Source organism: Arvicanthis niloticus, chromosome 8 (genome assembly GCF_011762505.2).
Source record: "Arvicanthis niloticus isolate mArvNil1 chromosome 8, mArvNil1.pat.X, whole genome shotgun sequence".
In the NCBI taxonomy this organism is placed as follows: Eukaryota; Metazoa; Chordata; class Mammalia; order Rodentia; family Muridae; genus Arvicanthis; species Arvicanthis niloticus.
The window spans coordinates 88,675-114,152 of NC_047665.1; the positions used below are offsets into that span (position 1 = coordinate 88,675).

General features: G+C 39.1%; 1 pseudogene; it reads left to right on the top strand.

The window, feature by feature from the left end:
- Positions 1–25,478, top strand: part of LOC117713731 (tubulin alpha-1C chain pseudogene) — a 52,634-nt pseudogene that overhangs the window by 21,446 nt on the left and 5,710 nt on the right.

Sequence of the window (25,478 nt, forward strand, 5' to 3'; positions counted from 1 at the left end):
AGTCATAATAAAAATATTAAGCCCCTGCAGGGACAGGGTGACCCAAATGAAAAGGCATGCTAAGACGTGCCCAGATAAGCCCAAGTGAGTAATGGGCCATCTGGTGTTTACTTTTCCCTCCCCCTTTCTGAGAAGTCCAAGGTTTCATGGTCAAAAGTAACTAGTCACCTGCCAGCTCACAGGTAGCTGCTTCTGCAAGTTGCTGATGTTTGAAGTATCCAATCACATGTAACCACGCTGGAATTCCCCACCTTCCCCAACCCCTACCCATAAATATCCCAAGTTTCCTGGGTTCTGTGTCGGAACCTCTATCTCCTGCGTGAGATATGTTCCGGCCCGAGGGCCCTCGTCATTAAACCTCCTCTGCAATTGCATCAAGAAGGTCTCTCGTGTGTCCTTGGGGCGTGCAGGTCCGGACTTGGGTGAGGGTCCCCTTGCAGGGGGGGGGGATTGTCTTTCAGTTCCTTAATTGTTTACAAAACAGTACAGGTGATACAAGACTAGGATTTTACTGTTTTTCTTGGGGCAGGTATAATAGAATGGTATGTAGCGACACATAATAAAAAGGATTTATAACAATTAAGGAGTATGTAATAACTCTTAGTTTTTGCCTTGTCTATGGCTTCTTTAGTCCCTGAGAATGCCTGTTCATCCTTTGGATAGAATAAGACATACCACAATCTAGTTCCTATGAAGTGCACTAATTAGCTCAGCTTAATGTTACCTCAATGGGCTTCCTAAATGTTTGAGTCTGCTACCTCACACTGACAGGACTTTGCCCAGGGAAATGCTGCTAGAATCTGCCCTTCCAAGTGCTGTTTGTGCTGGACACTTGGAAGCTTACCTGAAGCTCTCCATCCAGGAATTCAGTCTACTAGAGTGCACTCAGCTTAATGATTAGCCTAGTTTGACATTTTTCCTGGATTACTCTGTTTTCTTGTTTCTGTCTTTTAGGTCAGTATGTACTACTTTGTGTATATTGTCGTGAAACTTTACTCCTTTGTATGGTAACTAATTCATATTTGTTCATTTTTTAAAGAGTGGGATTCACTTTGAAGATTAATTTTTATGATGTCTCAGGTAGAAAAATACAAGTTTTCAAAGTTAATGTGTTTAAATATATAACTTCATTCCCTTAATCCCAATTGAAAACCTACCATTCTAAATGAGGGGGGGGGGAACTCTTCTCAACAACTAATCACTGTTAATAAGTTCCAATGACTACATATACCTATAAAGTCAAACATACAGTCTTCAATGGCTTTTGAAGTGGAAAGATCAAAGTCTTAGATACGGTTTGAATTTCTTCTCTGCTGGTTGTATGACCTTGGCCAAGCTTTTCATTCATCGTTTGAAGACATCATTTTCCAGTGTGAGTAGCTGTAGCCGCCCAGTGGCCATGGATGAACTGGGTTTACCTGAAAGAGGGGCTGGAAATGAAAAAGAGACAGGTGAAAGAAGCATGAAGCCAAGACAAAGTTCTCTGATCAAGGCTCAAAGTTTAATACTCATCACTGTGTTTATGTAGTGGAAGCCCACCAGAAGGGTCCTTTGTTTCAGCTGGATAATGTTGCAAAGCAGGCTCGACAGGCAGTCTCTTCTAAATTCTTGCAGGAAGCTCCAAGTGTAAACAAAGCTGCTGACCTCACCTAGGTGTTAAGGTCCTGTGTGGCAAGCAAGGTCTGTTCCGTCTGCTCAAGGCTGGGAAGGGCACAGGTAGCTGACTAATAAGTTCTTAAGTGAAAGGCATTTAATAAAACTATGAATCTACAGGTACTAGGTAAGTGTTTTTTGTGACTGTGTACTAAATAAGGCCTGGTATGCTAGAGAGAAGAATACAATGAGAATAAAACTAATCACAGGAAACCTTAGGTACCTGCTGCCTATAAGTGAACAGATACTGAAGGCTGGTATGATTCTTAGTGTTTTATTAGAATATAAGGGATTGCAAATCATAGTATAAACTGGGCTTGGTTAATCTCAGCCCTAGGGGCAGAGGCAGAGGGACCTCTGGTGGTTTGAAGCCAACTTGATCTACATAGTGAGGTGCAGATCCCTTAGGGCTTGCATAGTTAGACCCCATCATAAGTGAAACCAAAATAAATCACAGGATAAGTTAATTAAGAATATTGAAAAAAGAACAACCAAAAGTACTTCTAGTAACAACAGTGCCAACTGAAACATTTATGTGGTTGCTAATAGATATTTTTAAAATTTAATTTTCTTTGACCTCAACTTGAGAGTATGAGAAGATAATTCAGAAAAAGGTTTTTTTTGTTTGTTTGTTTTTGTTTTGTTTTTTAATTATCTCCTTGCAACCATGCACAGATGCAAGTCTTAAGTTCTAGTGTTATCTTCCTGTGGTTGTTGGATTAGTGCCCTTGCTGGAGTCCTTATTTTGCTTGCGGTTCCTCACATAACAATAAGAATGATCTTTTGAAAAAGAACTTGGATTGAACTTTTTGTGCTCAAAATCCTCCAAAGGCTCTGGGTTAAGTACCGAATTGAATCTAAGCTCCTTCTCCCTGCCATAAGGGCAGCTGCAACTTAACCTTAGCCTTATCCCATGACTCTCACTATTGGGCTTCAGGATGCTACCCAGGCAGATATACTGAACACCTCTTCTGGCTGGTGGCAGTTGTTTTTGTCTTTTATTGCTGTTCTTTACTTGAGAGAATAAGTCCTCCTGGTTCCTAAAATAGAAGCAAGTCTCTCCCTCTTTTTGTCATTTGACTCTTTTATTTGGTATTAAGTTGAATATTTTTTTTTTCTCATTCAGGTTTATTATCAGATACATTTTTTTCACTTAATTATTCCCATTAGGCTTATTGGCTCTCTCTCCCTAACTACAGGGTAGAGATCACATTAGATTATATATAATTTTATCCCTAGTACTTAGAACTGTGCCTGGTACCTAATAGGCTCTTGGTAAAAATTTCTAACTAAATGAATACTGTAGTCCTTTGAACATTTGACATCTTCAGTCCAGATCCTGCCGGCTCCCATTTACTGACAGCATGACCCTGGACTGGTTAATGATTTCTGGTGCTTCATTTTTTCAGTTGTCCCTGGATTCCACTATACTTAATGTCCTCAGTTGTATAGTAACTGCCTAAGTAGAAAACTGATGGTTAAGGTAAAGGAAAAGGTACTGAGAAGAGAGATAGGAGTGGGCTCAAACCAAGCTTATTTCACCTTATCCTCAAGTGGCCATAGGTTGCTTTCTCTGCCTTGTGTCACATGACTAAAATGTGCATATCAATTAACTCATTGTATATTCATTTTAGCTAACAAAAAATTTTTTTGTAACTATAAGTGAAATAAGGTAGCACTTTACATCTGGATATGACTACAGTAATGAGATTGATTAAAAGTCACTCAAAGGCAGTTGCACTTATTTCGGTTTGTTTTAGATAGAGTCTGGCTACATATCTAGCTAGCCTCTGTTGGCTTGAACTCAGAATTCTCTTGCCTTAGCTTCCTGAGTGCTGTGATTACAGGTATGATTTACTGTACCTGGCTTGCCTTTCCTATTTCTCCTCCCCTTCCCATCACCGTTACTACTATTAGGTAGTCCAAAACAGCCATAATCCTTCAGCCCCAGTCTTCTGAGTGTTGAAATTACAAGTGTGTACCATGAAGCTTCAGTTTCATTTATTAATAGTTCATATATTTAGGGGTTACAAATGTCAGATTAATTAATGATGACTGTATTTGGGAGAGTTTTGCCAGTGCATAAGGAACTATTTATAATTTATAGTATTAGTAATTCTTTTTTAGTAAATACGTGAAATACCACTTTTGCACAAAACTGATTGTCCTAATGAAGAGTGTTCCTTGGATGAATATTAAAATTAAGAGTGAAATGTGGTGGTCCTATCCTCAGGACTCAGGCTGAGTCAGGAGGATAGCTGTGAGTTCTAGGCCATCCTGGGCTATAGAGACCTAATGTCAGAAAACCAAAAAGTACACAAAAATAACTAAAACTTACCAATCACCACAGGAAGTAGACAAAAAGAAGTTTTGGATGGGGTGTGAGCAGCCTCTTAACATGCACATTGAAATCCAGAATGAACTGTGACTGCTGTGCCCAGCAAGAAGGACAGATGCTTAAGTAATCTTGTAAGCCAAGAAGCCTACTGTAAACATTTCAAATCCATTCCACCATTTCCCTTCCATTGACCACACTGTTACTGCATGTTGAATAGGACAGGGCTTAGTTACATTTTATGGTCACTGATTTGTCTGGCCTTTAATATTTTCACTTGAATATTTCCCTATAGGTTTAGTTTACAGAACCTTTCAGTGGTTGAGGCATTTCTGGCCCCTTTCATAGAGTCACATGAAAACAAGAAGTAAGAACTGAGGAATCTTAGATTTAGTTTCAGCTGGTTAGTTTAAATCAGTCTAATCTGTTCCAAAATGTTTTATATTTAAACCTTTGAGGAGACTCTTTATTCAGAACTTAAATCTAAAACTTGAATAAGAAAGAGGACTGCTAAGGATAGGTTTAAAGAATGGAACCCTTCTTGCTTGCCATTTTTACCTTCAGTTCTCTTTATTCAGGTCGCATCTCTACCTTATGTCCATATATGGCCCCATATGGGAATTTTCTGAGTACTAGTCAGTCACATTTCTTGTTAACAGGTGGAGATATGTGAGGCTCACTGCTCATGAACATACCCTGTATTGTGATTAAGGTGGCAGTTCTTTAACTGGGATTTGAGCTGAGATCTTTAATTACTAAGTCCTTTCCTTCATGTCTCTCTGTGGAGGCTGGAGGCTTGGTTTAAGCAACATTATGTTTTGTATAGTTCTCAAAGGGATTCTAAGTCTGTTCCAATTTGATTTTAACTCTGTACTGGCAGGGTAGAATACAGTGATAAATCACTAAAGTTTTTTGAGGACATACCCCACATGATGGAAATAAGTATATTTTAGGTTTATGAGTTCATGCCTTACTCATTTTTAAACTTGTCTTTGACATCATCATTGATAGTTTCTTGGTTAATGCTGCAGAATGCAGAGAAGTTGTAGGCTGTTTTATTTTGTGTATTGAGTTTTAGACACTGTTTCTCACTTTACCTAAGATGAGCAAGCACCATACAATTAGCTTGGAAAACCCAACCACCTCAAAACAAGGTGATTTTTACTTACAAGTCTAGCTTTATAATGGATGACTTGTCAATGCAGGGCCATTGCTTCTTAATGAACCAGCATAGTAAAGAGGACATATTGTAGTTGCAAATGTTGCGTGGAACAGAGGAAGAAGACAGCTCATTATTTTTTGGACTATTCTCTCAGGTTATTTGTATCCTGATTCATTGCCCTCCTCCCTGTAGATATTATCTTATTTAAATAAACAGACCAGTCTCTTGGAGTAGAGAACCTTTCTATAGATAAGACTGCAGAGACATCAATAAACGATTTCTTTTTTTGGTGATCGTTATAGATTAGCAGAAGTTTATGCTTTTATATCATGATACCTTATAGATTATAAGAATAGGGTTTTATTTGGCTCCTTTTTTAATTTTTTATTTATTTTTTGTTTTTTTGAGACAGGGTTTCTCTGTGTAGTCCTGGCTGTCCTGGAACTCACTCTGTAGACCAGGCTGGCCTCGAACTCAGAAATCTGCCTGCCTCTGCCTCCCAAGTGCTGGGATTAAAGGTGAGCACCACCACTGCCCAGCACTTGGCTCCTTATTTCACACCATATTATATAACACCAAATTATAAATGATTTGTAGTTAATTCCCATATACGACATGGTTCTTGTTGCTATCAATGTGGTCCAAATGCTGGTTTTGTCTGTACTACTTTTAGGAGAGAATTTTCCTGTGTTCGGAGTTTGACTCTGAATTTTCAGATTTTTTTCTGGTAAAAATTTCTGTTTTTATTTTAATAATATGCATGTGTATGTGGCAGCTGCTTGGTGGCGGTGGTGGTGGGATGCACACATGTGAATCTAGGTGCAGGCATGCAGAGAGTGTGTCAGAGCTTTTGGAGCTAGAGGTAGTTGTAGCTGCTAGATGCAGTTGCTTTGCCCAAACTCTGGTCCTTGGCAAGAGTAATATGTTCTGTTATTCTCTGAAGCATCTCTTCAGTCCTGGGGGGGGGGGACTTTTTTGTTCATTTTGCTTGTTTTTTGTTTTTTCTTGAAAACAGGTTCTCAGTAGGTAGCCCTGGCTGGCCTGAAACACTCTTGACTACCCAGTCACATGTACATTTAATGGCAATTTAATATATTTCCATTATAAGTTTAAGTATGTGAAACAAGATTCTTGTTAGTCTCAGTGATATATGAGGATGTATGTATGAATGTGCTGTCCAGGTTTGTGTCAGCTCGACATAAGCTACAGTCGTCACAAAGGAAGGAACCTCGATTGAGAAAATGCCTCCCCATGAGTTCAGGCTGTAATCAAGCATATAGGGTATTTTTTAGTGATTGATACAGGAGGGCCTAGGCTGTTGTGGGTGTGGCCACCCCTGGTCTGGTGGTCCTGGGCTGTATAAGAAAACAAGCTGAAGGGCAGTAAGCAGCAGCACTCATTGACTTCTGCATCAGCCCCTGCTTCTAGGTTGCTGCCCTGTTTGAGTTCCTGTCCCAGGTTCCTTCAGTGATGAACTAAAAAGTGGAAATGTAAGGCAAATATATTCTTTGCTTCCCAACTTGCTTCTAGTCAGTGTTTCATCACAATGATCATTACCCTAACCAGGGCAATGAGTATCAATGCAAGTGTTGATAAATGTGTATATTGTTTCTGTTTTTATCACTTGCCTTGGATTTGGCCTTATAGTAGAAGTTGTCAAGTGGCAGGGACACCTGTTGATAACGCTGTGCTTAAGGAAGTCCCATTGCCCGTGCTGCTGAAAACCTTTACCTTAAGTTCATTTGTATACGAGCTTTGCTCTCCCCTCCCATAAAAACGATAATTTCTTATTCTGTAGCCCTTCTTTGCTTTGAACTTGGACCTCCCATGCAACCCAAGCTTGCCTTCAACTTTTGGCTATCCTTCTGTCTCAGTGTGCTGAACAACAGGCATGATCCACCATATTTGTAATTTGTTTTAAGCCTAAAGACTTTTATAAGTTATTCTTTTGTAAGTTAACTTTTATCCTTTGTTTTATCTCCTTGAACATTGCATGGTTATTTAAAAGGCTAAAGTTCCCTACTCACTAAGATTTTGTTCTTTGTTGGCTCTCATTTGTATAGTTTTTTTTTTGTTTTGTTTTGTGTGTATATGTGTGTCGCAGTTGTATTTGTAAATTGGTTGTATAGACGAGTAAACAAAAGTGCTATTGTAGTGGAATATAGTTGCTCTTGCCAGTTGCTTCTTGCCAAGGTTTCTTCAGTCCACTTCACAGATAAACTAATGTGAGGTGGGGTTTAACTTCTGGAAAACTTGATCTGTTTACTTCTACTTTATTCTAAGATACTAACTCCTTATATAGAGATCAGTATATTTGGAAGACTCTTAGACTCCAGTTCTCGTTCCTATAGTATGGTGTTTGTTAAAAACATAGCCACTTGTCAGCCCCTCCTCTGGAGTTGACAGATTGGTCTCAGAGGGGAAAGAATCCCATCTGGGGAGAAGGAACAGATCTTTGTAAATTTTGTTCTCTTCTGAGACTTGACTAATTTCCACTACTTGGGAGGTGTCTTTGCCTTGGGACAATTTTGTATAGTAAACACAGTTTTAGTTTCCTGTGGGGTTTGCTTGGTTTTGTGTTTTTCCTTCAGTATTGACACCAAGCCCACTGCCTCTTGAATGACAGGCAAGTACTGCACCCTTGATCCATATCCATAGTCTTTGCATCTATCTCAGTGTCAGACCTGTCTACCCTCCTCACTACACCATCAGTAAGGATTTTCTCACTGCCTTTTCACAGCAGAAACCTTGGTGAGCATAAGGTGTTCTTAAATGAGTAATCAAATGAATTACTATTTTTAAAATTTTCTTACTTATTTTTCTTTTATTTATTTTTTAAAACTGAGACTGTGTTTCTGTAGTCTGGGCTGGTCCTGGGCTCATTATATAAATGAGGCTGGCCTTGAACCAATTCTCCTCATTCTACCTCCCAGACACTGAAATTATAGGTGTAATACATCGTACCTGGCTTTAAATTTGAAGATATAACTATAGCGAAATGGCATGAAGAGACTGCTCCCAGGTTGCTAGCTTCCAGGCAACCTAGGGTCTTTGTCATTCTCAGCTGACTGAGACCGAGGAAGCATACTTTCTCAAGCAGAGAATCCTGGTGTTCTGCCAAGTAAGCTGCAAACCTGAGGGAGTGACCTTTCTGTTCCTTTTCCCATGAGAGAGTAACTTTGTTTACAGTTTAATAGACATCATGATGGGAAGCAGTGCATCAAGCAGCAGGCATGGCAGCTGGAGCAGAATGCTGGGAGCTTACATCTTCAGTCACAAAGCAGGAAGCAGAGGGAGCAGACTGGTTATGACAACAGTCTTCAACCTCTCAAAGATCACCTTCTGGGATTTACTTCCTCCTCAAGGCCATACCTGTTAATCCCTTCCAAACAACGCCACCAGCTGACAAGTGTCCAAATATCTGAGTCTGTAGGGACATTCTTACTCATATGACTGCATATAGTTACATTTAATGACTGTGACATACAAATTAGCAGAATTCTCAAGTCATTTGCTTTTAAAAGGAGGTGTATAGATTCAGAGTTTGAACCAGTAATTTTGTAATAGAAATTTCTTTGACTCTTAAGGATGAAGTCTTTAGGGCTGGCAAATAAGCTACTTAAGGAGAATTTAAGAGAAGCATGGAAATTCTGGGTTTGATAACCAGGACACCATTGAACACCCTTGCACATGCCTAGAGCAAGTTTAAAAGCAAAACTCTTCTGTCCACAGAATTAGTAATTTATTCTCAGGGCCTTTTACATATGGCCCTAAAATATATAAATTGTCTTTCTCACTCCTGTGACTTAGCTGACAACTCTTGTGTGTCTTTAGCCATCTTTCATGTATATAATATGTCATTAATACAAATGTCAGAAAGAGAAACCAAATCAAATGTCATTTCAAAAACTAAGAGTCATGTGTGTTGATAAAATATGTTTTAAAGATTCTCACAAATCTTACCAAAGCCAATTTGACTTTGATAGTGTATGTAAGGCTTCATATAATAATATTTGATATAAACATATAATTACAGAAAGCAATGTAAATATTGTATTTATGAAAGATAATGCAGTGATAGTCTAACTTGTAGCTAGAAGAATCTGATTTTGTGCCTCTTTTGATTCAAAAATTACTTAAGTAGCGTACTAGTTAGTCCCTAAGCCTGAAGCCTGAGACATGCCAGCTTTTGGTAATCCTGGTGTTGTATGGCACAGTGTTGCCTTAAGAACGCCAGTGTTTTCGGTCCTCTGCCCCACTCTTCCCTTCTCTGCCCTCCTGGCTCTGCTCTTGTCTGCCTGCCTCTACCCAGTCTGCAGGCCTTACCCCTCTCCCTTCTCCCAGTAAACCTCCTTATACCTGACCTCTCGCATGTAGTAATTTCTCAAGAGCACATCTTGACAAGAGCACATCTTGGCATGGGTCTGCAGTAATACCTCCTTGCTGTATTATATTTTAGCCTCAAGTATTACATTTGTTATCATGATAATCAGTCCCTTATGATATGTTCTTTTAATGAACTTCTCCAGGGGTGGGGAGGTGTAGTTTGTATGGCAAAAGTGTTATACTGTATGTGTTTTCTTGAGTGGGCTAGTATGATACAGTTTAAGAGCCATTTTAGGTCAGATGATAAAGAGTGGTGTTAGCATTCTGTTTAAGCTCTACCCCGTAGTTGCCTGGCAACAGCTAGGTAAACTCCATTCCACAGTTACCTGGCAACAGCCAGCTATGCTCCACCCCACAGTTACCTGGCAAAAGCCAGGTAGGCCTGAGCACTATAAAAGGGGCTGCTTGCTCCCTCCTCTCTCTCTTGCCCTCTTGGTATCTTGCTTCTCCCTTGCTCTTTCCCTGCTTCCCTTCCCTCTTCTCTCCCCATTCCCTCCCCCCTCAATCTCCATGTGCTTATGGCCGGCCTCTACTTCTCTACTCTCTTTCTCTGCCCCTACTGCTCTCTTAACTCCCCTTCCCATGCCCTTAATAAACTCTATTCTATATATACTATCATGTGGCTGGTCCTCCATATCTCACCACACCTCCATAGAACATACCCCTTCTCTCTCTATCTTTTTATAAACACATCAAAGGGAATATTTTAGTAGATTGTTTAACTAATTAGTGGTAGCAAGTAAGTGACGGTTAGTTGGATTTATTGATATTTTCTGCAAAGTGAACGTTAAGTGTTGTTATTCAGGTGGGCATAGATTCTATCTCCATCGACCCCTCTCACCCACTTGAAAAGTGTTTAAATATGAGACTTGAACCGTAGGGAGGATGTTCTCTAGACAGATTGCACTGATAAAACAGCCTGAAAATAATGCATTTGACAAAGTTTACTTGTCATTAATCTTTTTTTGTGTGTTAATTGGACATTTGAGTTTTCAAATTTCCCATTTCCCTTGATAAAATATCAATGGAAAGTACAGTATAGTATAAAATTTACTTATTTTTTTCTCCCCATACAGAAGCTCCACCCACCACGAGGCATCGTTGTAGTGTTGGATTTTAAAGATCTAAAGCCACGGGATGCACTCCCCAGAGACACAGATGGGACTCGATGCAATCTCATGAGGTTTATTGATGAATTGATGAATTGATAGGGGTCAGTGCACCAGGGCCCTTCTGCTCGTGGGTGAGAAGGAACCCCAAGCAGAGGCAAAGGGTGGTTTATATACAGAGTTCACAATGACAGTTAATTGCTTCTTGGACAATATTAAAAAATATTTCAAACAGCCGTTTCCAAGCCTGGTTTCCATTCCCAGGCTTGGTTTCTAAGTAACTCATATTTACACCTTATCTTTAAAAGAAGGTCAGCTTAAGTAGCTTCTGTTTACCCAGGTTTTACTGTGCTAAGGACTCATAAACTCTTATTTGGGTCTTTCTTCTTGGAATGTTTGTTTGAGTCTTTGTAATGTGCTTCTTCCAGGATGTGTCCCTGGGGGAAGTTAATATTTGAGTTTAAAACCGAAATCAGAGCTTTTTAGTAATTTTCAGTTTCTACGGTAGGAAGCAAGCTGAAAAAGATGGCTGGGAAAATGGGTACACTTTAATGAATAAAGATATTTACATGTCTAGATAATTTTTGTTCTTTTTAGTTTATGATATGGCATCAGGTATAACATGTGACTTTATACACCAACTCTACGTTTTCACTGTTCATAAACTCTAACCCCTAAAGTTTATTTTACTGTCAAAGATTTTTGTTCTGAGGAAGTAGATATTCTTGGACAGAACAATTTAATATATTTTAGTTTATCTCTACATTGCTAGTAATACTGAGAATTAGGAAAATACACAAATATATAGTATGTAGTGTCAGTTAATCACCTGTATATAGTAAAACATTCTTTTTATGTGTCTAATTTTTGCAAAAATATAGTGAACATACAAAATTTTAATAATCAGTAAAAACAAGTCGTTTGCTCTGTCAGGGGTTTTTTAAGTTAATTGTGTGGCAGGGAGCTGTAACTGTTGTTTATTGTCTTGCTCCTTCTTGGTTGTAGGACGAGTACATGGCTGCCAGGGTCCTGAAGCTGGGAGGAGCAGTTCTGCTGCATAGGAGGATGGGACACTGTCTGCAATATTTGGTGGAATACAGAGGTTGAGTACATTTTATATTTTTGGCACCCAATTTTATTGTGAACTTTTTAGAATTAAGAAAAGATTGTTTTAATCTTCAATTATTTATAGTCTGTATTACTTACTTTTTTTTCTGTTGCTTTAATAAAATACCATGACCATGGCAATTTATGGAAGAGATTATTTTGGCGTGTGCTTCTAGAGGGATGAGACCATCATGGCAGGGAGCTGAGAGATCACATGTTAAACCCCAGACATGAACAGAGAGAGTGAACTGGAATTGAGGCTAGTCTGCATATTCTCAGAGCCTGCCCCTAGCCTGTAAAGTCACCACCAGGGTTCAGATATTTGGTTCAGATATTTGAGCCTATGGTAGACATTCTCATTCAGACCACTCCCAGGCTCCAAAGGCTCAGAGGCCATTGTGATAATGCAAAGTGTATTTAATCCTACTTCAGAAGCCCCCATAGTCTTCCACAGTCTCAATAAAACCCTGCGAGTTCTAAAAGTGAATTAATTTCAGCATACAATGGCACAGATATACATTATATTCCTATCAGGAGGAATGGGGGCATAGTCAGAAAATGCTGGACCAAACAAGACTCAGCAATTCTCAGCTGTGGGCCATGAACCATATACAGGGGGGTTGCCTAAGACCATCTGAAACCAGATATTTACATTACAATTTATGACAATAGCAAGATTAAATTCATGAAGTAGCAACAAAAATAATTTTGTAGTTTGGGGTGCTACAACACAAGGAATTGTATTAAAGGGGTACAGCATTAGGAAGGTTGAAAGCCAGTTCTCTAGCTTAATAGTTGATATCAGAGGGTTTAGAGGGCTCCATCCCTCCATCTTTTCTGCCTGCAGAATATGTCTAACAGGCTGGTTCCACTCCCACTTCGTGTAAGCCACTCTCCCTGGCAGATGTCTCACAGCTTTGGCACCTCCAACATCTTGGAGTCTGTAGAGCGACCCAGGCTTCCCTTCATCTCTCAGGGTCTTCATGCAGCGACTCAGGATTAGGGTTGGCCCTGAGGCCCTTTTTGGTGCATGCTTGTGATTTCCCCGAGAAAGGATCTGATGTTCTTTCTTGCTTGAGAAAGGGTACACACACAGCAGAAAACATTTGGTTTTGCCAAAGAAGGTCAGGAAAGAGCCATAATTCTCAGTCTGAAAAGGGTATCACTTAATTACCCCTTTGTTTTTGTTGTCTCTTCTACCAGCTCTGTCTACCCTTCCTGGGTCTAATCTCTGGAATGGATGAGTAGTTTGTCTTGTGGGTTGGTGAAGATATCTGGAAATTTTAATTTATATATAGTTTTAATTATGAACGTCCTGTCTGAAGACTTACCTACTGTGATGGTTTGAATAAGAATGGCCACTATAGACTCATGTGTTTGAATGCTTGTCTTATAGGGAGCTGTACTATTAGGAGTTGTGGCCTTGTTGGAGTATGTGTGGCCATGTAGGAGGAAGTGTGTCACTGTGAAAGTGGGCTTTGAGGTCTTCGTAGATATTCAAGCTACACCCAGTGTGGACACAGTCTCCTGCTGCTGCTTACAGATCAAGAACTCTCAGCTCCTTCTCCAGCACCATGTCTGCCTGGATGCTGCTATGCTTCCCACCATGATAATGGACTAAACCTCTGAAACTATAAGCTAGCCCAATGAAATGTTTTCCTTATAAAAGTTTCCTTGGTCATGGTGTCTCTTCTCAGCAATAAAACTCTAAGACATCTACTCACCCACTTTTTTTGCCCAATGAGACTGTTCCATCAGTTTCTGCACCCCCCCCCATTATTTATTTCTTTTTTGTTTTTTTGATTCCAAATAACCTGAGTTTTCAGTTACCCAATCTAGATTTTTTTTTCCCTTTCTGATCATTTTAGCACTTGTCTTTGTTTATTGGGTGTTACTCTCCAATTTTTTCTTAATTTTGAGTCTATTTATTTATCTATTTATTTATTTGGTTTTTCGAGACGGTTTCTCTATGTAGCCCTGTCTGTCTGTCCTGGAACTCATTCTGTAGACCAGGCTGGCCTTGAACTCAGAAATCCGCCTGCCTCTGCCTCCCAAATGCTGGGATTAAAGGCATGCCCTACCATGCCCGGCAATTTTGAGTCTTTTCATGGACACTTTTGTTTATTTTTGTCCTCACAGCTAATTGTTCTCAATATGTATGTCAGTATTACATTTTTTTAACCTGTGGGGCTGGCTGATACATGTTTAGCATTTAAGATCTCTGTTCATACATCACTGTTCAATTGCCTGGTTGTCTTCATACTGGTGTAGTTGATTTCACATTGTTTCTCTGGGGCCATGACTCTTCATGCACATGCATATTAGCACTCTTCAGTCCTTAGTGTAGTTCCTTGTTATGTAGACAAAAGCTAGAGCTACAGTTTCATTAGTGTGATATTGTACTGTTGTCTCTGTGATGTCTGAATCTAACTATTCAGGGCAGGTTTGTTGAGTTAAAATTAAGTACTAACCAATCAAAATATTTGCTTTGCTTAATGAGGGCAGATCATACTGTTTATAATTACATGTTTTGCTGGCAAAGTGTTAGTTCAGCGTGGATCCTGGTACAGCTTTTAGAGTTAGTCTCGAGAAAATGCAGTTTTCTTCAATGTACCTTGGCAAATTTAATTTCTTAGACTTTGGTCACATATACTCTGAGAACTAAGAATGTTAAAATGTTAGAAATATTTATTTTTAACTAACTAAGAATGTTAAAAACAAAACCACTGCTTTTTTATAATCACTAGTTAAGAAACTCCTTAATTCTCTATAGCACCTTACTCACATGGGAAGAAGTGAAAGAAAAAAGATTGCAGTAATTACTATTTTAATTCTTATTATTTGGTCTTATTATTTGGTATCTTTGTTTCTCTCTGGTGTTCGATTTAGGAAATTGTGGTCCTTTCTGATTCTTTTATTAGTAGGGAGGGCCTGACTGCACAAAGACTCTTAGATTTTGTGCATTTGTGCTGGGCTGTAGCCTTCAGCATGTGTATTGATCTTAGGCAGCCTGAAGTATAAGCATTTGGGAGAGCTGGTTTGGCTGTCCTGTGCCCTGTTTGGGGGGAGGGGGGCAATGTCAGAAATCAGAAAGTGTGCACAGGAAGGTTGGCTTAGGGCTGAGATGCCTAAATCAGCTCGTTGTGTCTGTGAGAAAGCTTTGGAAAGATAACTACTGTTTTTTCAGTTGCTGATCTCCAGTTGTGAAGGCTGCTTCTCTGGCAGCCTTGACTTTGGGTCCCTGGTTTTTCTCTCAGGCTCAGGGTACCCCAACTATGTTGTGACATTGGCACTTCCTTGTGTCCCAGCTCAGGGTTGGGAAGCTACCTCTGATTGCCTAGGTTTGCTTGGAGCTTGGGGAGGGAGCCTCTCAGTCAGCTCTCTGTAGACCCCTTAGACTCATTACATGTTTAATTTCCACCCTGATGGGGCTTTAGAACGAAGCCCTAGTTGTTTATATTGGGGGGATGGGGAATGAATTTTCATCTCAGCTGAATTCTGGACATAAGGTACACCAACTTGTTGCTAAAATATTCAATCCTAATAGCTCATATAAAAGACACACAACCCAAATATTTTAATTATGTCATATGTCTAGATTGGGCAAATCTAATATAATACTAACTTATTTCCCAACGCTAAGACTCCTTATTACTTGTGGTTTCTCCCGGCCATATGTTTCTGGTCCATAGTTGCTTCCTCTTCTCCTCTTCCTTCTCTTTTTCTCCCTCTACCTGACACCCCCTTTGAGCCTCCAGTCCCACCTTTCCCCGAAACTATCCAATCACAGGCTCTAACCTTTTATTGACCAATTAAAATAGAGAGAAGGTTCACATGGCATCACCTAAGTATGTGATGTTCTGCTTCTGGGGTCTGACTTTTTAGTACAAATCCAAATAATGTTAGTTATTTAAATGTGTATTTTACTACATTTCTTACACAGCTATTTTCCAAATGTGCATTTCTCTAGTCTGCTGTAGCAGCATAGAATATGTATTGTTAATGGTGTATTTTCTTGCCAGTAATACATGAATTTTTTGTTGGATCTGCTACTATTGATTATGTAAAGAGTCATAATGGCTTTACAGGAAAGCTAATTGTCAGAATTTTATTTTGTTTTGTTTTTGAATCAGGAGTTTTGTTTGTTTGTTTGTTTTGTTTTGTTTTGTTTTGTTTTGTTTTTGTATAGCCTTAGCTGTCCTGAAACTCACTTTGTAGATCAGGCTGCCCTCGAACTCACAGAGATCTGCCTGCCCTCTGTCTCTGAGTGCTGGGGTTTAAGTCCTGCACCTGGCTTGATTTTTTTTTTTTAATACATCATTTTGTTAACTTCTGGGTGTTTGGTGAGGGCTAGTATAATTTGCACTTTAAATATATTTAAGTGGATCTTCACTTCCTGTTTTATCCTTTATCTTAACAGACAGGCTTCCTCTGAGTTCAGACTAAATAGGCTTTCTTTTAATTATTTCCAGTTTGTGTTCTTCTTTCACTGGCCTTTTATGAGAGTTGAATGTACTCAGAATTGGCTGTCATAGTGCATGAAAGATTCAGCCAGAGCCTGAGACAAGTAGAAGTCGGTGGGGATTTTGTTTGATTGTTTTTGCATCTATCCTCTATGATTTTTCTATGTAGTCAGACCATCGTTACCCAGAAGTCAAGTTGGCACTAGGGTGAGGACCTTAAGATAACATCTGTTAGGGCTGTAGTCTGACCCTCAGCCTGGAGTCAGAAGTGTAATTAGAGTAATGCTGTAGACAGACATTTGAAAGAGTGAATTACTGATACACTCCAGTTTTGGGTATTATTACTCATATATCTTTATGGAGATAAATGAATTTTTTCTTTTTTTTATTATTTATTTATTTATTTGTTTATTAGATCTTTTATTTACACTTCAGATGCCATCCCCTTTCCCCATCCCCCCGCCTTAGAAAACCCCTATCCCATGCCCACTTTTCCTTTTTGCATTTATACATTTTTTTAAAAAAATGTTAATCATAGGCTTTATAAGATTGGTATTGTTCAATCAGAGGTGTAACCCACTACCCAACCTAGATATAACAACTATCTTTGACTGGTGGAGATACATGAACATCTGCCTCCCTGTCTCCCCCCTCTTTTTCTCTTTCATCACCTAGCTTCTCCTCTCCTTCTTCTCCTCTTCTTACTCCTTTTCTTCCTCTCAGTACTCCTCCCACCTTAGCTCCTCCTACACATCACCCTTCCTGTTAAAATGAAACTTTTCTCTCAAAATACAATTAGAGCATAATTATGCCAATTTGTACCAGTGAGGTACAAGATAGTCCTAATACCCAGTCCATCCTTTTGTTGACTAACCAGCACCTCTGTCATCTATCCTAACTAAAACATTTAGTTCTGAACCTGGCTTTAGGATGAATGTCAGCTGACGACCATCCACTCAAATCTTTTCTCTCAAGGTAAATAGCTATAAGTTTTCAACCCCATCAGAAATCCAGAATGACTGAGTTAACTATAATTGTGGGAAGCACAAAGCATAGCTTCTAAAACTTAGCCAATTTATAGAGACCTCTGAACACCTGGACACTCGCTCTACTTCAAAACGTTGGAGCATCTGTTCTTCAGCCTTCTGGCCCAGGATCATCTGACAGACCTTAGTGCTGCAGAATTATTAAGGGCTGATTACTCTGTCTAGGCAGATATAATCAGTCGACTATTCTGCAAGTGTGTCCTTTTCTGGACAGTAATTTGTCTGTAGAAGGAAAGAGGCAATTCTTGCCTAGTGGCTGTCTCATCACAACTGAAGTAACTCCAAGGATGCTCAATTTCTTCTTAGAATTCAATATAGGAAGCTGTCCAGAGCAGACAGGTCTCTAATGAAAATGAACATTAAAACAGAAATGTTTGTGATGTCAATTCTAAAGATTTCTGATGTTTTGGAAACCAACTATCCATGTAAGGTAATCTGGACTGTTGCCTGTTAACTCCACTCAGCTATTTCTAAATAAAACGTAGAGTACACCCTTATAATAAACTCCAAGCCATGAATTTGCTATAGTCCCTTAACTCACAGGCTGACCTTCTCAAATCAGTTTAAAAAAGTTAAAGAAGGATTGGGTCTAAGCTTTGTATTCCTAAGTGTGTTATACTGGTACAATGCCTATGAGAGTAACAATATTCACCTCACTCTTTTTTCACTAAGAAGCTCATGCCAATGAAAACCTTAAAATTTGTAATCAAAGTAAATTGGTGCCATTTAAGAATTTATATCTTCATCTTGACTAATTATACAGATTTCTACTAATAGGTATGGCTATGCAATTAACCCCTAGCTAATCCTCTCTATTCCCACAAAACCACTACTTTTCCCTAGAGAGACAGTCCAACATTTACCACCTTAGTCCCCAAGCCCAGGGAATAGGGGCGCTGACTCTTCATTAGCTTCTTCAAGCTGATTATGAGCGTTGAGATATTAGAAGAGAAGTGGGGGGAAGAGCAAATTGACAGTCCTTTGATGCTGTGTCTTCACTGCCTCCAGATGGAATTCCCGGACCTCAGAGGTTTGAGCAGGTCTACCCAGCTTGCTTGTTGAGCAGATACACCAAGGCTGATCATTCTGCAATATACAATTCTCAAAACAAATTTTAGTATCAAGATAGTTTTTTTAAAGAGGGCTGACATTTTATTAAGAATGTTGGTTCTAACCACTTTTCTTTTTTTCCCCTCTTTTCTTGGATATAATATTTACATTTCAAATTTTATCCCCTTACCGAATTTCCCCCACCACCCAGGAACCCCTTATCCCATCCCCCCTCCTCCTGCTTCGATGAGGGTGTTTACCCACCTACCCCCAGCCCCCCTCCCCACCCTCAGATTCCCCCCCCCCCCCCAGTGCTCAGCCTTCAAGGTACCAATGACCTTGTCTCCCACCTAGTGCCCAACAAGGCCATCCTCCCCTACATATACAGCTGGAGTCATGTGTCTCTCCATATGTGCTCCTAGGCTGGTGGTTTAGACCCTGGGGAGCTCTGGCTGGTTGGTATTATTGCTCTCCTCATGGGGCCACCAACCCTTAAGGCTCCTTCAGTTTACTCTCTAACTCCTCCATTGGGAAGCTTTGATCAGATTAATGGATAGCTGCTAGTATCTGCCTCTGGGTATGTCAGACTCTGGGAGACCTCTAAGGAGACAGCCTTATCAGGCTGCTGTCAGCTTTCCCATCCTGACATCCATATTAGCGTCTATTTTTGGTGACTGCCCATGGAATGAATACCCAGGTGGAATGGTCTCCATACAACCCCCCCTTAAGATTCTGTCCCACACTTTGTCTCCATATTTGCTCCCTTGGGTATTTAGTTACTCCTTCTAAGAAAGACCTAGGCATCCTCACTTGTTCTTTCTTCTTCATGAGCTTCATGTCATCTGGTAGTTGAATCTTTGTTGTTTAAAATTTTGGGCTAATCTCCGCTTATCAGTGAGTAAATACCATGTGTGTTCTTTTGTGATTGGGTTACCTCACTCAGGATGATATTTTCTAGTTCCATCCATTTACCTAACAATTTCTCGAATTCATTATTTTTAATAGCTTAGTAATATTCCATTGTGTAAATGTACCACATTTTTTGTATCCATTCCTCTGTTGAAGGGCATCTGGGTTCTTTCCAGCTTCTGGCTATTATAAATAAGGCTGCTATGAACATAGTGGAGCATATGTCTTTGTTATTTGTTGGGGCATTTTCTGGGTATATGCCCAGGAGTGGTATAGCTGGGTCCTCAGGTAGTGCTATGTCCAATTTTCTGAGGAACTGCCAGACTGACTTCCAGAGTGGTTGTACCAGCTTGCAACCCCACCAACAATGAAGGAGTGTTCCTCTTTCTTCACATCCTCGCCAGCATCTACTATCACCTGAGTTTTTGATCTTAGCCATTCTGACTGGTGTGAGGTGGTATCTCAGTGTTGTTTTGATTTGCATTTCCCTGATGACTAAGGATGTTGAGCATTTCTTAAGGTGCTTCTCGGCCATTCGAGTTTCCTCAGTTGAGAATTCTTTGTTTAGCTCTGTACCCCATTTTTTGATGGGGTTATTTTGTTGTTTGGCATCTAATTTCTTGAGTTCTTTGTATATATTTGATATTAGCCCTCTATCAGATGTAGGATTGGTAATGATCTTTTCCCAATCTGTTGGTTGCCGTTTTGTCTTATTGACAGTGTCCTTTGCCTTACAGAAGCTTTGCAATTTGATGAGGTCCCATTTGTCGATTCTTGATCTTAGAGCATAAGCCATTGGTGTTCTGTTCAGGAACTTTTCCCCTGTGCCTAGGTATTCGAGGGTCTTCCCCAACTTCTCTTCTATTACTTTCAGTGTATCTGGCTTTATGTGAAGGTCCTTTATCCACTTGGAGTTGAACTTTGTACAAGGGGATAAGAATGGATTAATTTGTATTCTTCTACATGTTGACCTCCAGATGAGCCAGCACCACTTGTTGAAAATGCTGTCCTTTTTCCACTGGATGGATTTAGCTCCCTTGTCAAAGATGAAGTGACCATAGGTGTGCGGGTTCATTTCTGGGTCTTCAATTCTATTCCATTGATCATCCTGTCTGTCTCTGTACCAATACCATGCAGTTTTTATCACTACTGCTCTGTAGTACAGTTTGAGGTCAGGAATGGTGATTCCCCCAGGAGTTCTTTTATTGTTGAGAATAGTTCTCGATATCCTAGGTTTTTTGTTATTCCAAATGAATTTGTAAATTGCTCTTTCTATCTCTATGAAGAATTGATTTGGAATTTTGATGGGTATTGCATTGAATCTGTAGATTGCTTTTGGCAGGATAGCCATTTTTACTAAGTTAATCCTGCCAATCCAGGAGCATGGGAGATCTTTCCATCTTCTGAGATCTTCTTCAATTTCTTTCTTCAGAGACTTGAAGTTCTTGTCATACAGATCTTTCACTTGCTTGGTTAGATTCACTCCAAGATATTTTATTTGTGGCTATTGTGAAGGGTGTCATTTTCCTAATTTCTTTCTTAGCCTGTTTATCCTTTGAATAGAGGAAGGCTACTGATTTGTTTGAGTTGATTTTATATCCAGCCATGTTGCTAAAGTTGTTTATCAGGTTTAGGAGTTCTCTGGTGGAAGTTTTAGGGTCACTTAAGTATACTATCATATCATCTGCAAATAGTGAAATTTTGACTTCTTCCTTTCCTATCTGTATCTCTTTGACTTCCTTTTGTTGTCTAATTGCTCTAGCTAGGACTTCCAGTACTATATTGAATAGGTAAGGTGAGAGTGGGCAGCCTTGCCTAGTCCCTGATCTTAGTGGGATTGCTTCAAGTTTCTCTCCATTTAGTTTGATGTTGGCTACTGGCTTGCTGTATATTGCTTTTACTATGTTTAGGTATGGGCCTTGAATTCCTGATCTTTCCAAGACTTAACATGAAGGGATGTTGAATTTTGTCAAATGCTTTCTCAGCGTCTAGTGAGATGACCATGTGGTTTTTTTCTTTGAGTTTATTTATGTAGTGGATTACATTGATGGATTTCCGAATATTGAACCATCCCTGCATTCCTGGGATAAAGCCTACTTGATCTTGATGGATAATTGTTTTGATGTGTTGTTGGATTTGGTTTGCGAGAATTTTATTGAGTATTTTTGCATCAATATTCATAAGAGAGATTGGTCTGTAGTTTTCTTTGTTGGGTCTTTCTGTGGTTTAGGTATGAGCGTAATGGAAGCTTCATAGAACGAATTGGGTAGTGTTCCTTCTGTTTCTATTCGATGGAATAGCTTGAAGAGGATTGGTATTAGGTCTTCCTTGAAGGTCTTATAGAATTCTGCACTGAAACCATCTGGTCCCAGATATTTTTTGGTGGGGAGATTTTTAATGAGTGCTTCTATGTCTTTAGGTGTTATGCGACTGTTTAGATGGTTTATCTGCTCCTCGTTTAACTTTGGTACCTGGTATCTGTCTAGAAAATTGTCCATTTCATCCATATTTTCCAATTTTGTTGAGTATAGGCCTTTGTAGTAGGCTCTGATGATTTTTTTAATTTCCTCTGTTTCTGTTGTTATGTCTCCCTTTTCATTTCTGATTTTATTAATTTGAACACTGTCTCTGTGCCCTTTGGTTCGTCTGGCTAAGGGTTTGTCTATCTTGTTGATTTTCTCAAAAGAACCAGCTCCTGGTTTTGTTGATATTTTGTATAGTTCTTTTGTTTCAACTTGGTTGATTTCAGCCCTGAGTTTGATTATTTCCTGCCGTCTACTCCTCTTGAGTATACTAGCTTCTTTTTGTTCTAATGCTTTCAGTTTTGCTCTCAAGTTGTTAATGTATGCTCTTTCCAATTTCTTTTTGTGAGCACTTAGAGCTATGATTTTTCCTCTTAGTACTGCTTTCAGTGAGTCCCACAAGTTTTGATATGATGTTTCCTCATTTTCATTTAATTCTAAAAAGTCTTTAATTTCTTTCTTTATTTCTTCCTTGACCAAGTTATCATTGAGTAGAGCATTGTTCAGTTTCCAAGTGTATGTGGGCTTTCTGTTGTTTTTGTCCATGTCAAAGACAAGTCTTAATCCATGGTGGTCTGATAAGGTACTAGGGATTATTTCAATCTTTTAGTATCCGTTGAGGCCTGTTTTGTGAGCAATTATATGGTCTATTTTGGAGAAGGTACCATGAGGTGCTGAAAAGAAGGTATATTCTTTTGTTTTAGGATGAAATGTTCTATAGATGTCATAAGTCCAATTGGTTCATAACTTCTGTTTCATTGTGTCTCGGTTTAGTTTCTGTTTCCATGATCTGTCCATAGCTGAGAGTGGGGTGTTGAAATCTCCCACTATTATTGTGTAGGACTCCTCAGATCTGGGAGATGGGCAGAAGGGGGGGTGCTAGCTAATGCTGGCTGTGGGATCCGTGGAGCCTCCAGAATGTCTCCAGCGGGATCCGGGGTGCACACACCAGCAGGCCGGCCAGGGAGAGGTCTGGTCCAGGCCTCAGATCCGGAATGAATTTTTTTCTTATTAAGTCAGATACATTAACTTAAATTCTTTTATTCTTTAGAAATCACATAATTAAGAAGATTGAGACAAAAAAATGAAGGGAAAGCAAATGGACTGAGCAGCTAGAATAAGGACAGTGCAAATGATGGTTTTAGTTTTGAGGATCTGGAACATACATTTCCAGGAAGGAAACAAACAGAGTATCCCAGCGACACCTTTGTCATTTTTAATGAACACACCCATAGTTCTAATGGTGCCTTAAAGACATAGGATCGCTTTATGCCTGTGGGCAACAGTGTTGCTAACAGGCTTTCTTTAGATTCTGCCCAGAAGGAGAAGAGGGCAGAGAAGAACAAGACAGACATCAAAGACAGAAAAATGCCACAGTTGCAGCACAGCACTAGAAATGCAGATGTTTTGGGGAACTAATTCTCTCTCACCATTTTTGCACAGTAACACTAAAATCAATGGAGCTCACCACTCCACTATTTAGGGGCCTTCAATCCCAAACATACTTCTGTTCTTACTCTTAGCACTGTCCAAACCATCAGACTGCAGCTACATTTCAGATTTCTGTTCTCATTCAAGCCTGTGTCACATCTCAACATGGAAGTGTGAATTGGCCGAGTTTGTCAGTACCTTACAAAGACAAAGTAATAGTATCTTTCAGGAAGGGAAAACTTAAAAAAATGAAAACAGGCATGTCTTCCCTTGTTATACCCGACACAGGTAGGTACTAAAATTGTTTTCTTCAAAACAGTTATAGTTGATGATTTCATTCTGATGTTTTCATTGGTATTCTAATTACTACAAACTTCTTAGTATAAAAAGCCTCTAGGAATGTCAGATTATATAAGTTACAGTAAGTATAACTGAAAACGTTACTACTATGTTTCATATTAAACTTAACTCTGGCTAACTCAAAATGTCAGGTATTTCAGTGCTGTGAGCACTAGGATTCCAAACTTTCCTCCTTCAGACTTTATAAATTGTTGAGGTTATGAACTGTATAAAGATGACATTTTATATTCCATGTCCAATCTCCTGTGAGAATGAAGTTGATTAGGAAGGGTAATTGAGAATTTCTAGAAGGTTGCTTCAATAACGCACGCTTAAAAATTAAACATTGAAATAGAACTGTTATAATTACAGTGGTAAACTTAGTGAGATTGTTTTAACATCTATGTAGATTGTCTAATTTGTGTTTGTGGCTAACATTTGTCATCCAAATCCAACAAGAAGCTGTTTTGTGATAGTTGTTATTTAAACTAGATCCTAGTTCAGTTGTTATTGACAAAGAGTTTGGTCTTTTTCTTTTGTGGGCAAAAAGAAAGGTTCAAGATTATATGATAGTAATGGATAACTGTGGAAAGAGAGGCATAAAGAGAAAGATGTAATGGGGTTTTAGAAAGTTGCAGGGCCTTTTATATGAGTGTTTGTTGCTCTTGTGTTATTTGTTTGATATATTCAAATAGGGTTTTAGTCAGCATTTTTGTAATATTTCATAAAACGCTGTAGGTTATTTATTTCTTGGTCTTTTTAACCTGGAGGGCACTTAATTTTGAAAGCTTTAAAATACTATTATGAGTTAAATCGATGAATGAGAATAAAATGCTAAATTTTTATGTTGTAAGAAATCATGTGGTAGGTATTTTATTTATATATTCTGTACCTCTTAAATATTTAATAATATTTTAGGTTGTTCACCTTCTGTTTCATAATACTTTGGAACAGTAGAATTGTGATTGTTTTTGCCTTATGTGTTCAAGGCTCTGAGTTTGATACCTTGCACTGCAAAAGAGAGAAAGATTGTGATCATGGAAATTTTCATAGAGAATGGCAAGGGTTTGATTTAGATAGTGCAGCCTGAATCTGAGTCCTTCTCTGCCACTGTCTGCAACAGGACCATGCATGGGCATTTGCCTTTCTTGCCTATTTCCTCTCTGAAAGAGGAACGACAGAAGTCAGTGATGTCTAGGTTATGTCTGCTTAAGAACAACATGGGGAGAGGTTCAGTGGCTTGTACCTAGTGACACTAGACGATGGCCTCACAGTTAGTACTCAAAGAAGGCCAATTGTTAGGGAGTAAGTTGTTCTTTTTTTTTTTTTTTTTAAACTTAAAGAGCTGATATGCAAGAATATTCTTTGAGATCAGAACTTCTTACAAGCTTAAAAAGTTCTTCGATTTTAGATTCTTAGATTTAGGACCTGTACTATATTTTGGAACACCAGAAGGATTATTAGTAATAATATTATTATAAAGTAATATTATCCTAATAGTTGGATTATAAAAGCCCCCCTTATAAACAATATGTGGTTATTCTAAGTCCGCTTTTTTGTTGTTGTTGTTGTTGTTTTTTTGAGACAGGGTTTCTCTGTGTAGTCCTGGCTATCCTGGAACTCACTCTGTAGACCAGGCTAGCCTCGAACTCAGAAATCTACCTGCCTCTGCCTCCCAAGTGCTGGGATTAAAGGTGTGTGTGCCCCCCCCCCCCATTCTAAGTCCTTAATTGTCCTTAGGAGATACTTAGTTTCATCTCCATAAAGGTAATAAACATGCTGCAGGACTTGTAACACCTAATGGTCAAAGAAAAAGTCCCTTTGTATATAGATTTTTTTTTGTTGTTGACTACTTTTGAAATATGTCTAATTATAAGAGTAGTATGATAATTTAAGAGATTGGAAATCAAACTGACTGTAGTTAAATTCCAGTTTGGGCACTCACCAGCTGTGGGGCTTATTAAAT